At 33.8% G+C, this 16,723-nt stretch overlaps 1 pseudogene; it reads right to left on the bottom strand.

Moving 5' to 3' along the window:
• Nucleotides 1-10,012: 10,012 nt before the first annotated feature.
• Nucleotides 10,013-10,574, bottom strand: LOC125863818 (agamous-like MADS-box protein AGL29; annotated as a pseudogene).
• Between the last annotated feature and the right edge of the window lie 6,149 nt (nucleotides 10,575-16,723).

Genomic DNA, 16,723 nt, shown 5'->3' with positions numbered 1-16,723 from the left:
AAAGTGAACTTGAGTATTGTTTTTCATCCTCAGACTGATGGTCAAGCAGAGCGCACCATTCAGACTTTAGAAGATATGTTGAGAGCTTGTGCTATTGATTTCAAAGGTAATTTGGATGATCACTTAACTCTCATAGAGTTTGCTTATAACAATAGTTCCCACTCTAGCATCCAAATGGCTATGTATGAGGCTCTTTATGGGAGAAGATGCAGATATCCTATTGGATGGTTCAAAGTTGGTGAAGCTAAGTTGATAGGACAAGACTTAGTTCATCAAGCTATAAAGAAAGTGAAAGTTACTCAAGTGAGTTTGAAAACAGCGTAGAGTCATCAAAAATCCTACACTGATGTTAGGAGAAGAGACTTAGAGTTTGAAGTAGATGATTGGGTGTACTTGAAGGTTTCACCTATGGAGGGTGTTATGAGATTTGGTAAGAAGGGGAAGTTTTGTCCCCGGTATATTGGTCCTTATATAATATCCAAAAAGATCGGCAATGTACCTTACGAGTTGGAGCTACCACAAGAGTTAACAACAGTTCATCCAGTGTTTCACATTTCTATGTTGAAGAAATGTATGGGAGATTCCTTACTTATTATACCTACCGAAGATATTGGTATTAAGGATAGCTTATCTTATGAGGAGATTCCCGTTCAGATTCTAGAACGTCAGGTTCGCAAATTGGGAACCAAGGTGGTAGCATCAGTCAAGGGCTTATGGAGAAATCAGTTAGTTGAGGAAGCTACATGGGAGGTTGTGGAAGATATGAAGAAGAGATATCCACATCTCCTTGACTCAAGAGAAATTCCAGATCAAGGTGCTAATTCTATTCTTAGTACTCTTTAATTGATACATACTGAATGTGTTAAATTTGCATGCTGGGTGTTTGAGCCTGGTGTTAGATGTTACCACCCTTAGTCTACTTAGAGTAATTTCTTTCGAGGACGAATGTTCCCAAGGGGGAGATATTGTAACACCTCGGTTTTTGAAAGAGCTAAAAATAGAAGGAACTAAATTGGAAAAAGCAAAATTTGAAATTTTGCAAGTTAAGCTTAAGATATGAGTTTTGGGTCAACTTCAAATGGCCATAACTTTCAATACAGGATGAGTTAGGTGGCCCATAAGATATCAAATGAATGGTCTTGGAAAAGGCCACCAAGTTTGCTAATTTTTGACTCGTATGAGGGAGATATGATTGTTTGAAGTTGGGCTATTCAAATAAGGAAAGTTACCCGGATTTAAGAGGGGTATTTTGGTCTTTTCCTTACCCAATCAGGTTAATACATTTTTTAGAAATTAATTAGAGGTCTAAACTGATTTGGTTCAGTTAAACCAAACAATATACGCTAAGAGGTCAAGAAGAGGAGAAAAGGAGGAAAATCAAGGCGTTCTTGGAGTTTTCTTGTGAATCGAAGGTTGTTTCGCCAAGGGTTGATCCCTAAAGAGGTATGTGAGTTCTCATAGTGTTGGGTTCGTTCACCCACACACCAATCATGTTACTTTCAGTACAATTTCATTCTTGAAATCGAAGAAATTGAGTTCTTGATAAGTGTTCTGGAAGTTCTTTCGTAAATCTTGATTTATAGGGTTGTTGATGAGTTCTTGAGATAAGTATTAGTGTTTTGAGTATATTTTTGAGTGGATTATCATATACTAATGTTAAGTATTAGAATCTAAGTGATTGAGGAGGAAAAGAATCGATTCTAGTCGAATTAAAATCAGAAAATGACTTGACAAATTTATCGGGTTGACTTGGGGAGGGGCTGGCGTGGCGCGCCGCAGATGCGCCAGAGGGTCTGGGGAGGCACGCCAGTAGTGCACCAAAAAGTAGTCTCTGTCCTTTAGGGGCTGGCGCCCCGCTCCATCAGTGCGCCCGGGACGTCTGCCCCCACCCTTTTTCCATCATTTTACCCTTCTAAGTTCTCCTAAAGTGTACCTTCACTCCCTATTGATTCTAACTACTCTAAACAAGTTCTAAGCATCTAGAAATCATTCATAAACATGAATCATAACCTTGAATCCATAAAATCATATTCAAGATAGAGCTAAGAATCAAGTCTAGATTGTTCTTCGAGTCTTTTCAAATAGTTCTTTACAATTGTTTTAAACTTGTTTTAAGACTTGAGCATTAAGTTTCAGAAAGAGTAGAGCTAAGTTCATTTTCTTTAAAATGATATATGGGAACTAAGTATTACCAAGAGTTAATGTTTTCACATTTAAATAAGGGAGGAAAAACCGATTTCCAAAAGAGCTTTTGAGCTAGTTTTTGAGTACAATCTCGTTTAAGAGAAAATATTTTGAGTAATAATCTCAAACCACAAAAAAGTTATGTTTTTAAAACATATGAGCTAGTTACTTTTTTTGGAAGTAGTATTGAGCACCGATATGGGGACGAGTTCAGATAACTCAAAGTCTCCATAAACCATGTAGCCTAAGTGGATAGAAAGGGTCATACTTTTTAGATAATTCCTTAATTGATTTTAGCATAGACTAGTGGATCCACTTAGTAGTAGGCTCTATGCCCCGACAAAGTATAGGATGGCTCTGGCAGCGTGGGTTAGACATTGTATCATTACATAGCTCATAGTGATGGTTGTCGGTTAGAGAAACTCCCACAGAGATATTTTGTATTCATATATACACAAATTTTATTTTGTATCCTTGTATACAAACAGAGTATATCATATTTTTAAATACATGAAGTTGTTATCTACTGTTTTATAAGCTTTTCTTTATACTACATGCTTTACTACTGTTTTATATTGAAATGAGTTTTGTATCCCTAAGTTGAGTTGAGATGAGGTAAGTGTTTCTTTCAGATTGCAGTTCAAGCTTATGTCTTGTTTACATTTCCCCTCATGCTTGTACATTCCATGTACTAACGCCAATTGTCCTACATCTTTTATGATGCAGATACAGGTAACCTGGATCAGCATCCAGTGCTTTGTTGATCCAGTTGAGTTCAAGAGTTCTTGGTGTGCCTCCTTGCTTCTAGAGGATTCCTTATTTTATTTTATCATTTCAGTTTTGTTATTAGGATGATCTGGGGTCTTGTCCCAATATCCCTCATAGTATTAGAGGCTTCATAGATAGATAGATATAGTTCATGAGTCTTGTTCATTTTCAGTTTTGATGTTTGAGGCTTGAGTTGTCATCTTGGCTAGTAAATGTTTCTTCGTTCATTTTGAGTTTAGTACATGAGTTTATCTATTGAGTTATTTTAAATGTTGAGTAAAGTTTTCCGCTAGTAGTTAAGCCAGGCCAAGGGTTTTCTTAGGTCCATCAATTGTTCTCGAGTGCCAGTCGCGCCCAGGGTGTAGGCTCGGGACGTGACACCAAGTCTTATCTTCCCAATTCCAACTAGGGTTTCGTTCAGGTATGTAGGATCTTCATCAATGGGTTCTTCTTCACCCATTGAGTATCAAAGAAATCTCAATTTCTTAATTTATGTATTCCTCAAAATCTATGGGTTCATGATTTCTTATGGGTTCTTATTGAATTTTGATTTCTTCTTCATGATTAGTCTTAATATGCATGAATTTATTAGAATTCAATATTTTAATGCTATTTTTATGAACCCGTGACATGCAAGTATTTTCATGATCATAATTTTGATATTTTCACATACATGTCTTAGATTGTCAGATTTTCATGAATTATGATGCTTTCTATTGAAGTATCTCTAAGTATATAAAATCAATTCTTACATAATAAATTCTCTCTCTCTCTCTCTCTCTCTCACACACACAGACATATATATAATTTTCATGATTTAAATACTTTTAGATAAAGTATTTTTCACATTACGTTCAGTTATCATGATTTATGAGTTACTTAGTATATTATTAGTATGATCCCATAATATAGATTATTTCCGTTTCCAAATTTAATGTTCCATTGAGAGTATACTTACCAGTGAGTGGACCTAGGGATGAAGGCTCACCCATTAGTTGAGGCATGAAACCTTTTGTAGCAATCCCTTTCATCGCAAAACTACGTGCCACCGTAGAATATTTTCTCACATAGACATTAGCTTGTGTATCCACCTTAGCTCAGATTTCATGGTCATTACCTTATCAACAACACTACCAATACATACTTTTTTTCGAAAGAGCTCACAAACGGTCCCATGAAGTCGATTCCCCACACATCAAACAGTTCGACCTCGAGGATAAGGTTAAGAGGCAACTCATGCTTTCTTGGTACTCCTCCTTGCTTTTGGCATTATATGCATTATTTAACGAAACCATGAGCATATTTGTATAGTGATGTCCAATAGTAGCCACTTTGAAGCACTTTGGTGGCTGTTCGCACCCTGCTATGATGACCACCCACAGGCGAAGTGTGGCAAGCATTGAGAATTATATTGACTTCCTCTTTCGGTATGCATCTTTGAATTATATGATCTGCACATTCTCTAAATAGATATGGTTCATACCAGAATAACCTCTTTATATCAAACAAGAACCTCTATTGTTGGTAGAAGTTCAGGCCTTTAGGTAGTATCCCACACACTACATAGTTAGCGAAGTCAGCATGCCAATGTGAATTGCCTTGGGTTACCCTCATCACTGTTTCATCAGGAAATTCAGCCACAATGTCCCTCTCATTGGAATCAACAAGTTGGTTTCTAACTAAGACAAATGATCCGCCACTTGGTTCTCACACCCTTTTCGATCCTTTACATAGAAATCAAACTCTTGTAACAACAACACCCACAAAATCAGTCTTGGCTTTGCATCTTTCTTAGCCATCAAATATCTAATGGCAGGATGATCCATGTGCATCACCAATTTAGTTCCCAATAAATATGTTCTGAATTTCTCAAATGTGTACACCATCGCTAGAAGTTCTTTCTCCATGACTGTATAATTCTTTTGAGCCACATTCAGTGTGTTACTTGCATAATAAATCAGATGGAATAGCTTCCCTTTTCTTTGACCAATAACAACCCCCAAAGCAACACCACTAGCATCGTACACAAGTTCCCTTTTATTGCTTTATTTCTTTTCACTTCAGACTTTGTATGTGATGTGTGGGTTATGTCCCAATCATTTTCTTATAATGTATTAGATGGCTTTAAGACTTGTGTTAGACTTCTGCTTTTGTCAAACTCTTTTGATGTATAAAAATTCTACTTCTAAAGTCTTTAATTCTATTATCTTTTATGTTGTATGCTAAGTGTCTTGTGTAGGGCTTCTCGAGGTTCTATACTCTATATTACGCCTAGGGTATACTTTGGGTCATGAAACACATAGACCCGATCATAGGCAAAACCTTATATAGTTGAATAATTCGTTGACCAGGACAAATGATTTTTATGGCTCATGGAAAGTTTGAAGGACCGTATGTCGGTCGGTATGACAAAACCTGGGGACTTAGAACTTTCAGCTTTTACGAGAGGGTGTACGTGTCATACTTTCTTCTAAGGACCATTGAAGGGTCTTGATAACGCTCAACTACACTTCATACAATTCTAATTGTAGGCAGTCACAATCAAGTATAAACTAAATGAAGAGTTGGGGTCGATCCCACAGGGAGTGATACGGTAGAGAATTCAATTACGAAGTGAAATGAGTGTTCTAATCAATTGAAGAAGTAAATATTTTCGAAACAATTAAAGTAAAAATTGTTCGGTTTAAAAACTAGTGTCAAATGGGGGGGGGGGGATTAGAGTGAGCGATTAACAACTACAAAAATAGGGGGTAATCAAGTAGAGAGGGATCCTTGGGGATGTGATCGATTTAATTCCAATTTCACTAAATGGGTGAATAACATTTACTAAAACTCATTGAATTTTTAGTGGGTAGGCTAGACCTTAGATGTAAGATCCATTTCTCAATCAACTATCACGAATCAAGCGAGTTATATCGAACCTCGACGATTATGAACAACCCAATACCTCAATTAATCTACTCTCTCGAGCTAGATTGGTAGGATCAAATTAAGACTCACTTTATCAAGCTGAATCCACAATAACCCAATCACTACAATCATCAATTCATAGTTTCAATTCTAGAACCTCTTTCTCAAGCAAGCCTAGAATGCTAAACTATAATTGTATTTGCAACTACAATTAATGAATTAAAACTCAACTATCAATCAAACCCACTTAAAATCAACAATTAAATCAGTAAATACTAACACCAATGAGCTAATTGAAACATTAAATCACATAATCACACCCCCAAAAATGGAGGTTTAAGCCGCGCATTATAGAAAGCAAGAAAATGTTACCAACTATGTTCTCCATCAGTTTGGGTAACAAATTGCAAGTCTTCAAAATGGTGGAATCAGTTCGAAATCAAAATCCAATCTAAATTTCTACTTAAAATTACTAAAAACAATGTTTAGAGTGTCTTAGATCAAAAACCTCGAGTTGGAATGTGAGGGAATTGTGTCAAAACTTTGGAACCCTTTCACTTATTTTGAAAATCACATGTATACTCTTCCAGATTTTAAGCTTTAGGACTGATCGGTGGAATAAGTTGAGCATTGCCGACCAGGTCGGTGATGCACCGAGTGTGCCTTACATCTCCTTCTTGGCTTGACTTTTCATCACTCCCTTGCTGTAACTTTAGGCGATCCAGGTCGGCGGTGATGCACCAAATCTTCCTTCATCTCGCCTTTTTAGTTTGCCTTTTCACCAATCATTCTATAACTTTGGGCGAGCTAAGTCTCCATCACTGGTCAAGTCGGTGAATCACCAAGTTTTCCTTCCCATCGCCAAGTTGACTTTGTCCCTGGGTTTGCTTGCTGTAACTTTTGGAGAGATGAAGAGCCACTCGGCGGTTCGCCAAGTGGTCTTGGCGATCATCGGCCTTGCTTTTCTTCAACTTTTTTAGCTTTTCCGCTCCTTTTTGCCCAGTAATGTCCTTGCCTTGCTCTTTTGCCTTCACTACTGCAAATTAGCATTTTAACATCAGTTTAAAGCATACAATAGGCATTGTGAACACTAAAACTATGATTAATAAGCCCTAAATGAGTCGAAATCCCCTACTCATCACGTCCATAGACTCGAACTTCAGAAACTCTATTTTTACCCCGTTGCCTTCAAATGGACCCTTCGTGGTCTTTGGCCTGTGCTACGGTCTATAGAACGCATCGATGAATGGTTTCCAACAACTTTTCATCTAAGACTTTTTAGTCTTTTGCCCCTCTTTTAATTTCTATAATACGTCATTTTATCCTATTCTACGTGGGTATAGTTGATCCCTAATTACCCTAACCTCCCCCATTCGCTCTGATTCTTCCAAATCCATTTTTCGTCTCGCCGAAGTTTCTTTCCCAAGGAAATATCAAGTAATCAAGCTCTAAGTCTATTCTTCCCCATTCGAATTTGTCCTTCATTCAAGGTATATGGAAACTTTAGGTTCTTCTTCAACCATTGAGTCTCAAAGAAATCTCAATTTCTTAATTTATGAATTCTCCAAAATCTAGGGTTTCAGGATTTCTTATGGGTTATTATTGAAATTTGATTTCTTCTTCTTGATTAATATTATTATGCACAAATTGATTATAACTCAGTGTTTTAATGCTATTTTCATGAACCCATGACATAAGAGTATTTTAATGATTATAATTATGTTATTTTCACATACATGTCTTAGATTATTAGATTTTCATGAATTACGATGCTTCCTATTGTAGAATCTCTAAGTGTGTGTGTATATATATATGATTAGAATGATATAAATATTTTCAAATAAAGTATATTTTTTATTATGTTCAGTTATCATGATTTAGGAGCTTCTACATATGTTATCAAAATTATCAGTCTGATTCAATAATATAGATTATTTCTGTTTCCAAATTTAATATTTCCATTATGAGTATACTTAGCAGTGAGGGGACCTAGGGATGAAGGTCTACCCATGGGTTGAGGCATGAGATCTTTAGTAGCAATCCCTTTCATCCCAAAACTACGTGCCATCGTAGGATATTGTCTCGGATAGACATTGGCTAGTTGATCCACCTTAGCTAAGATTTCATGGTCCTTACATTATCAAGTGGGACACCCTCTTTTTTTGTGTAGGAGAAGAACACTATAATCCATGTTATAGCTAACATGGTTTATGATAGTTATTGTATACATCCGACAAACTATTAGGTTTTTCAAATATTGCATGAATTTATATCATGGTTGTGCAGTTTTTCTCATACTCAATACATTTCAAGTACCGACCACATATTTTTCTGCCTATATTGTTTCATAATGTAGGTTCTAACGCACATCCTTCAGCGCGGTTAGTATAGGATCCCCTCAGCTTGCACTTCTTTGGTGAGCCCTCTTTTTTTGGATACGTAACTTTAAAAACTTTCTATATTATTCTTTTTCAGTTTCAAATAGTTAAGAATTATCTAGGAACTTGTCCTAGCAACTTGTTTATGACTTGAGGCTTTTCACATGGTTCGTAGATTCCACTTATGTTGTCTTGTATCAGATTCTCTTTTATGATATGATGGTTATTGAGTGATTGATATTTGTTGAAATTGTGTAGTTATCATAAAATTTGAATGGCTGATAACTTATAGTCAACCAATTGTATTTCAAATATATTTTTTTCCAAATTCGAGTTCTTCTCTTATCTTGCCCAAACCTATTGTTTGTTTTCATGGGAGAAATGCTCTCAATTTTACACATAAAGTTAGCTGCTTCTTTTTTATCTCGATTTTTCTAGGTCCTTCTAGTAAGTACTATCGAGCTGATTATTTTCTTTGTCTTGTTTGCTCTTAGTATCTCTAGTGATTATTTAAAGGAAATAATTATAATTTCTTTGCATAATTCAATTCTACCAAAATAAATATTTGAAAGAGAGGTCCCCTTCTCAAAACTCAAAATGACATGAGCTATCCAATACGAGAACTATTCTTGAATTTTTAGACTCTAGATAAACTCAAGTACATGTAGTAAGTATCATTGTTGAAATAAAAAAAAAGTTATTCAGATTTTTTCGTGCATGTGAACAAACAAGTTATTCACTTTCACTTAATTCTATACTAGAATTCAGAAAACGATGTTGACTTCAATTCTCGAACAAATTCACAAACAAGTTATTCACTTGCTTACTTTTTTCATCAAATGATTAATTAATGCAACCGTCAATTACTTCATGATTTTTACATACTTTAGAAACTAAAAACATGACATTTTAAAATTTATTTTGAGGTGTGATTATATTATGAATATGCAATGACCGTCCATGTCATTTCATCCATTTAACGATCTTTCATTGTTAGAGCTACCATGTAGCGACCTCAAGTTATTTACGATCTACTGGACTAACAGTTCGGCCATCGGGTCGTTTGCTTGAGTTTGGTGTGAGTTTTTATCTTTTTAGAAGTTCTTAAGTGAAAGGGGTGAATTTAGTCAACATTCAAAGTTTTGGGTATCATATGTGATTTTCGTCAGTTTCATCAGCTCTGAAAGGGCCATTTGGTCTAGTGACATGGTCAGTTTGGGCCTCGTGGTTGTCGGTATGAGTTTATGTCGTTAGGTATTTTAACTTTGAAGTTTTGGCAAAAGTTTGACTTCGGTCAACATTCTCGGTAAACGTACTCTGATGAGTTTTGCACAACATTCATTTTATAAGTTGTCCAAATTAGATGATCTAACTTGTTGGAACTATTTGAACTCTTTGAAATACGACTTGGAGACTTTAAATTATCCTTTAGATATTTATTGTTATCAAACTCTTTCGTCATAAATAGTTAATTCCTTTTGTATTTGAGTAATTTTTAGTCACATATTTCTCTTTCTCTATTTTTTCAAATAATTTTTTTGATATGACGTGCTTCAAACATAGTTTTTGATGAATTGAGAGGTCCGTTCATTGTGTTGCGTATAATTTAAACCATATTATGATATTAATTCTAACTTGTTGGAAACAACATATAATCATAAATAATAAAAGTCTTCAATAGATATCATTGCAAAGTACATAAATTAAATATCATCATTGAAACCAAATAATAAATAACAGAAAATTAAAGCAATGGACTTTGATAAATAATATTATCGAAAGATAATTCGCCTATTTGCATCATCTGATGGAATCTGTGAAGATGATGAAGCTACATTTTCTAGCTGCTCCAAATGTGTGTTCAACATAAATTCACCGAAAATTGACCAAGCTTCAAACGTCACTTCATTGTATCATGTACACTGATTCGATCTATGGACTCCGACCAACCTATATCTCTAGCCTCATTCATTTGGTCTAATTTTTCATTTACAATCTTTCTCTTTCATCAAATTCATTAAGCATATTATTATATTGGCTTACTTTTTTGCGTGCTTGTGCAGCAACAAGCCGGTCACCCACACTTAATTCTATTGTAGGATTTATAAAATGATCGATAACAACCATAATAGAGGTTGGACTAATAAAGGAATAAGGTATACCTTTTGGCAAAGAAATAACAATTCCTAGATCGACATCACATTCTCTAACAAGTTCACAAGCTTTTTTGTATAAGTATGAACGTTGTTTAGAGAATGTGCAGTATCGAGTAGATTCATTTTCTACTTTCGCCAATAAATTTTTTTGGCGTCCTGCTGTTTTCTTATGATTCATCCTAGAATATAACAAAATATATTAGCTAATTATCTCTTAAAAAATATGTGTACAAAAAAAGAGGAAATATCATGCATATTGCTATACATAAATTCCATAGTTGGTCATTGAATTACTAGCCAAATATCACAATAAAAGTAATCCTTCCTTCATATTTAAATTTATTATAGAAAATTTATATTGAATTTGATATAAAAAATCTGACTTTATAATAACATAAATACATCTAAAAGTTAAGTTAAAATAGGTAAGTTGCTTAATATTCCAAATGAAATTTATAAATTTGTAATTAACTATTGTGAATATATTTTACAAATTACTTACTAGAATCTTTTGGTTATTTTATAGTAACTAAATCAAATATTGCACTTGCTCAAATAAAAATAAATCTACTATTTAACTTGAAAAAAATGATATATTAATGCATTTTCAATTTAAATATAATAGATCCTTCACCTTGTAAATTGTTGTTCATTTAATAAGAATAAACCTAAGTTAACCAAACACTCAAACTAATAATATTAATGAGTGAATGTATAACAATATGTGTAATTCATGCTATATTTTTACATAATAGGTATGTAATTTACTTGTATTAGCTAGGAAAAGTGAATAGTGAATCAGAATAGTCATTTGTGGAAAGATAGTGTCACAAATGTCTATTTGTGACTTAGTTTATTTAAGTTTTCAATAAATTGTTTTAGTCCCTCGAGTTTTAATTAGTTACACTTAGTAATTTCTTTTCAGTCCTAAATTCTGTTTTGGAAGTAGACAGGTGTCGTCTTATGATTGTATCTGTCAATTACTTATATCCGTAGTACTATCAATGAGAAAGGTAGAAAATTATCAAAATATCTTATCTTCCTCTACTCTCTTCTTCCTTTCTCTATTCTCTTATTCCATTTTCAACAGTCTAGTAACAAGGGTCCTCCTCTTGTTACAGATAGATCCCTTTATTTTATCGATTCCAAACTTCTAAGGGATCATTTGGTTTGAGGGATAACACCATATAGTCCCGAGATTAAATTATGATGACACCTAATTTGTTGTTTGGTTGGCCAATCTGGGATAACTTATGCTGGTATAAATAATTAGTACCAAGAAAAGTTATTCCTCCCATAGGTGGTATAATAATCCCATCATAATTTATTACAGGATAACTTATTAAATGACAAAGTTACCCTTAAAATCCTTTATTGTTTTAAATGTATTTTACTTTCCTTTATTCATGATAATTTCATGATTACTTTTAAATCTCTTTTAAATTATTTTCGTTGTTGTGGTGTTTTCTTTTGATTCCAAAGGCTATTAAAAGAATCTACATTAGATTTAAAGCAGATGTAATTGTCATCTTCCTCTATTTTTCATCATTCTTTTGTAAGGTGCAATGCTTCAGTTTGAATGTAAAGCGGATGGAAAGCATGCCTATTACTTTGTATCCAATTTCCATTTCCATGTGATTTTTGTTGCTTTTGTTTTCTTTTGTGTTGTATATGATCAAAAGTACAAGCATTAAAAGATTTGGTTATTTGACAAATATTATATTGCCCTTTTGAAGCTCAATTTCCAAGTCACTAACAAAGTATAACATCGAAGAAACTTACTTTATTAATATATATTTTGTTCCTCAAAAACACATTTCAATAATTTGATGTGATTATACAAAATTGTAGTAACCAACAAATACAAACAAGAGTATGTAATTGATAAAAAAAATTGGCACATAATTGAACACACAAAATATTAATAAGAATTCATACATAAAGATAATTGAGCTGAATAAGGTGGGAGTTTTGTTTTTAAGAATAAATATGTAGCGACCCTTTCGAAAGGATACTACCACTTAAACAAGAAATCTAATTAAATACTTGCGACATTTAAAAGAGGTTAACTATGGCCATATTGATTTTAATCTAGTAGAGGGATTAGATGCATAATGACCTCCGAAAAGTAATTTAAGCAAGTAACCAACGAGCTTTTCATGTATATATATTATTCTCACACTCAAGGATGAAATAACAAGAATATTACAAGCTTCCGAGTACCGAAATCAGCCTGCTCATGCTTCACACAAACATTCATAAAGTAATAGTAGATTTAGGATATTACAACACTTGGGTTTACACACCCCAAAAAGAACAAAACATATAGCCATATTTATATTACAACTCATGGTGACATGATCAAATCAGCCCTCAAACTCCCATGTAAATATACAACACATAGAATATGTACAAGTCCCAAGGTTTATACAAAATATATATGCCTATATGCAAATGTGATCTTCCTTAAGGATCTCAAAACATCCATCTCCAATGGCCAGCTTCAAGCATCATCTCGAACAACCCCTACGATAGAAACAACTATCGCTAAGCATATAGCTTAGTGGTGTAAAAACTATAGGTTTGGAGCCCTAAAATCCAGCAAGTTATCATTCTCAAGTCAAGGGCAGCATAATTGAACATAATAAATAAATCAAGTAAACAATATATAAAGAGTATCAAGTTTTATATTAAAAGATCCAAGTGTCAAGAACGCTCATAGCACAGTTTTCCAAGAGATTCAACAACAAGGCTCGCCCAATATATACATCATGTCGTCACACCAAGCACAAGCATGTATCAAGAAGGGACAAAACCCAATAATCAAGAGAACCAAGAACCATATTAAAAATGACTTTCTAGTTCGTACTTAAAAATGGACAACTTCCATTCTTAAGACGGACTAAAATTCAGAGTCAAGAGGCATGCCAATAGTGACAAAGTCACAACCACAAGAAGGACAAGGTCCCAACAAGAGTGCCAACTGATCAAACAATTCATACAAGTGGGCGAGTTACACAAGTCTTTAACGCCTTAAAGGATACCAACACGACAATGCAAAGTGACAAGAGGTAACCAAGGTACCAAGATCGACTTTCAGATATACCAGCAGTTAAAAGAGTGCAAGTACAAGTTTATACAGAAACCTCAGTTCTTTGGCACAAAAACAGTCCAACACAACTTCACGAGTTCAAATCGTAGACCAACCAACGTATCAAAGTCTTCAACTCGTACACGAGTATATACAACCTTAAAAAATGAATTCAATAACTTATTTACTTTCTAGTAGCTCAATAATGATGGCGTAACATAGGGTTATTATCACAAGTAAGCCTAGCCTGTACAAATACGACTATACTCCAAAAATAGAAATTTTGCCCAATAAAAGTACTTCATGTCGCAACTTAGATTTGAAACAGAAAACGACCAAAATGGAATTTATATCCTTCATAAAAGATGTAGGTACATATCTTAAGTTTGCAAATAATCAAGAATCACCACAAAATACGCTTTGTACAAAAAGATATAATCAAAATACTAACAGTTGAACATACAGGATTTCAAATTCCAAAATCTGAACAGAACTTGTCATATGTTGTGTCCCTTATTTCGTAGTCATATAAGCTAAATTAGAGTTTACCATAAACAGAAGGGTTGTAGGTATAGGAATCAACTTTCCAAATCATATTTATTCACCGAAAAAGGAGTTATACAGAACTAGAAATTCTAAAAGTACTAAACACTGCTCAGCTAAAAAAAACAAGTTTTGATTACTGACCAAAAGGTAGGATGTCTCGACTTCCAGCTAGAAGGACCAAGGTTTTCTCTTGTGATTTTGATGAACAACTGGTTAGAAAAATGTTCTTAGGTTCTTGGACTTCAGTTCCAAACGAAAATAACAAGGGGAGGTGTGATAATATAGTATTAAGAGTGATGCTTTGTCACATATACAACTGTCACTAAAAGGTGCTGCCCCTAATTATTGTGTGTTGCCCAAAATGTATACACATACACCTATATGTGTATAATTGGTACCAACACTTTCAATTCATATGAAATTTTAATTAGAAAAATTACGTTAATACCCCCATACAATACCTTAAATTACGAGCACAATTTATTTTAAGCAAGGTTGCAAATATCACAAAATTTCAAGTTCCCAAAATAAGATTAAAACATATTGTAGTAATTAAGAAATGATGCATCGACATGCAAGAGTTGGTCTAGTATTTTAAGGGTGTTATAGAATAACTAAAGTAATATAAAAAAATAGATACAAAAAGCTAAATATGGTTGAGCGTATTTTTTTATAAACAAACAACTTAATTTTAAGAAGTATGCAATGGATATTATTTTTAGCACAACAAACGAAACAACCAATAAAAAATAATACTAGAATAACTAATCTAGCATAACTTATCCCAACTTAATTTGTATTCAAATAAAATGAACCTAATGTGTACTAAAGTTATCTTGCGTAACTAGACAATTTGTATTCTCATTGTTTGTTCAACAAGTAATATTTCAGAGGCACAAAATGCTAGTACAAATACACTTTTCTAAAACATCATATGTCTGGATATTTTTTAATCGTCATTGAAAAAATATTATCATAGAAAACATAAAATATAATATGACATGAAAACTCTGTTAAAACAAATGATCATTATAGTAATATTTCTATAAAGGATGATCATTATAGAGAAATCTGACTGTAGTAGTGAAAGTTGATATCATTCCAAGTATTGTATCATTATAGATTCAGTATGATGGATATTACCCGCATATTTTGATAAATGGAATAACAAACTTTAATGACACTGTCGGTCATTTTTCAACAATTTCATGAATTTATTGTTCTTCCTCTTGACCTTGACCTCGAGTCTTTTATGTTTGAGTTTTGAAAGATGGTTTTGAACTATGAGTGTAAAGTTGTGAACTTGAGTAAGTTTATGATTCTGAAAGGCTAAGTTGCTTAAAAGTAGTTTCAGACTCTTTTGGAGTTTCTTGTGTCAAAATAGAATTTTGTCGATTCCATTAGTTTTGGAATGTGGAATCTGGTCTACAAGAGTTTTTTAGTTTTAGATTCAGAGTCTTTAAGAGGATTTGACGTCCTAAATTGTGAAATTATTGAAATTTAGCCTTCGGGTTGACTTTGGTCAATATTTAGGGTTCGGATACTCAGATTAGAATACTGAGAATTCTATTGGATTCGAGGGATGATTTTAGGCCTCGGTGAGATCTTGGTTGATTTTTGTGAGATCCCGAGCTTATTTTAGCCGTTTTGGGTGTTGAGTTAGTTTCTTGTGGCTTTCATGGATGTCGGGTAAAGGAGACCTCATATTCATATTTTGATGGTTCCATTGAGCCCAGAATGTCGAGTGTAATCGATTTTTTTATGTGGTTTGTGTATACGGGGTTCCAAACAAATCCTGTGTTTTCTTTCAAAAGATTTTATGTCTTGTCTATTTTGGTGGTTTTTGGTTCTGGTGCATGACCATTTTGGTCATCGCGATCACGATAGTCAACTTTAATGAGTAAGCAATTTTACTCATCGTGATCGCGTGACTTAGAGTCACGATCACGATGAGCATTTGAGGCATGGGAAAAATATTTTTCGAAATTAAGGTTTCACCCCATTTTCACAATATTTGAGTTGGGGAACTTTAGGGTAGAGATTGAACCAGGTTTTTGAGGAAAAACTTTTGGGCAACTATTCCTAACCCTAAATCGTCTATTATCCATTAATATTTATGGATTTAAGTATTCAAATCACACTTTTGAAGTGAGAAATTTGGGGTTATCTTCAAGAACCCAAGAACTAAGTAAAATGGAGATTGTGAACTGATTTTGATCCCTTTTTTTAAATGGTTTTTACCATTGAGATTCTAACGCCTTGAATAAAATTTTCAAGTATTAAATTTTGGATTCAAACCTTCTTGTTGAAATTGGGTTTTGAGTTGATTGACACATTTCTCAAGGAGATTGATAAGGGTATTGTTGTTTCCTGAAATTTATTGTTAATACTTGCTTGTATGTAGATTGTGTGGCTTCAAAAGTGATTCGGAATGGGATGACTCAACTTTTGGTGTAATTAATTAATATGCTTAAGGCAAGTGATCTCTTAAGCTTTGTAATCTAGTAGAATTGTTTACTTCTCTTTATTGTATGTGTGTTGAGGAGTAATTGGGAATAAGGTGATGTTTTTTGTTGCTCCATTTGATTATTGTCACTAAAAAACCGGTAAATGAAAAGGCTTCGTGATGATATTGACAACTTGTGAATTGCCTTGTTGTGACCCTATTTGATTGATTTGATGAAATGCCT

The sequence above is a fragment of the Solanum stenotomum genome, chromosome 5 (assembly GCF_019186545.1).
Source record: "Solanum stenotomum isolate F172 chromosome 5, ASM1918654v1, whole genome shotgun sequence".
NCBI classification, from domain to species: domain Eukaryota; kingdom Viridiplantae; phylum Streptophyta; class Magnoliopsida; order Solanales; family Solanaceae; genus Solanum; species Solanum stenotomum.
The sequence above is the reverse complement of the archived record's forward strand: the minus strand, read 5'-3'. Positions and strand labels throughout refer to the sequence as shown.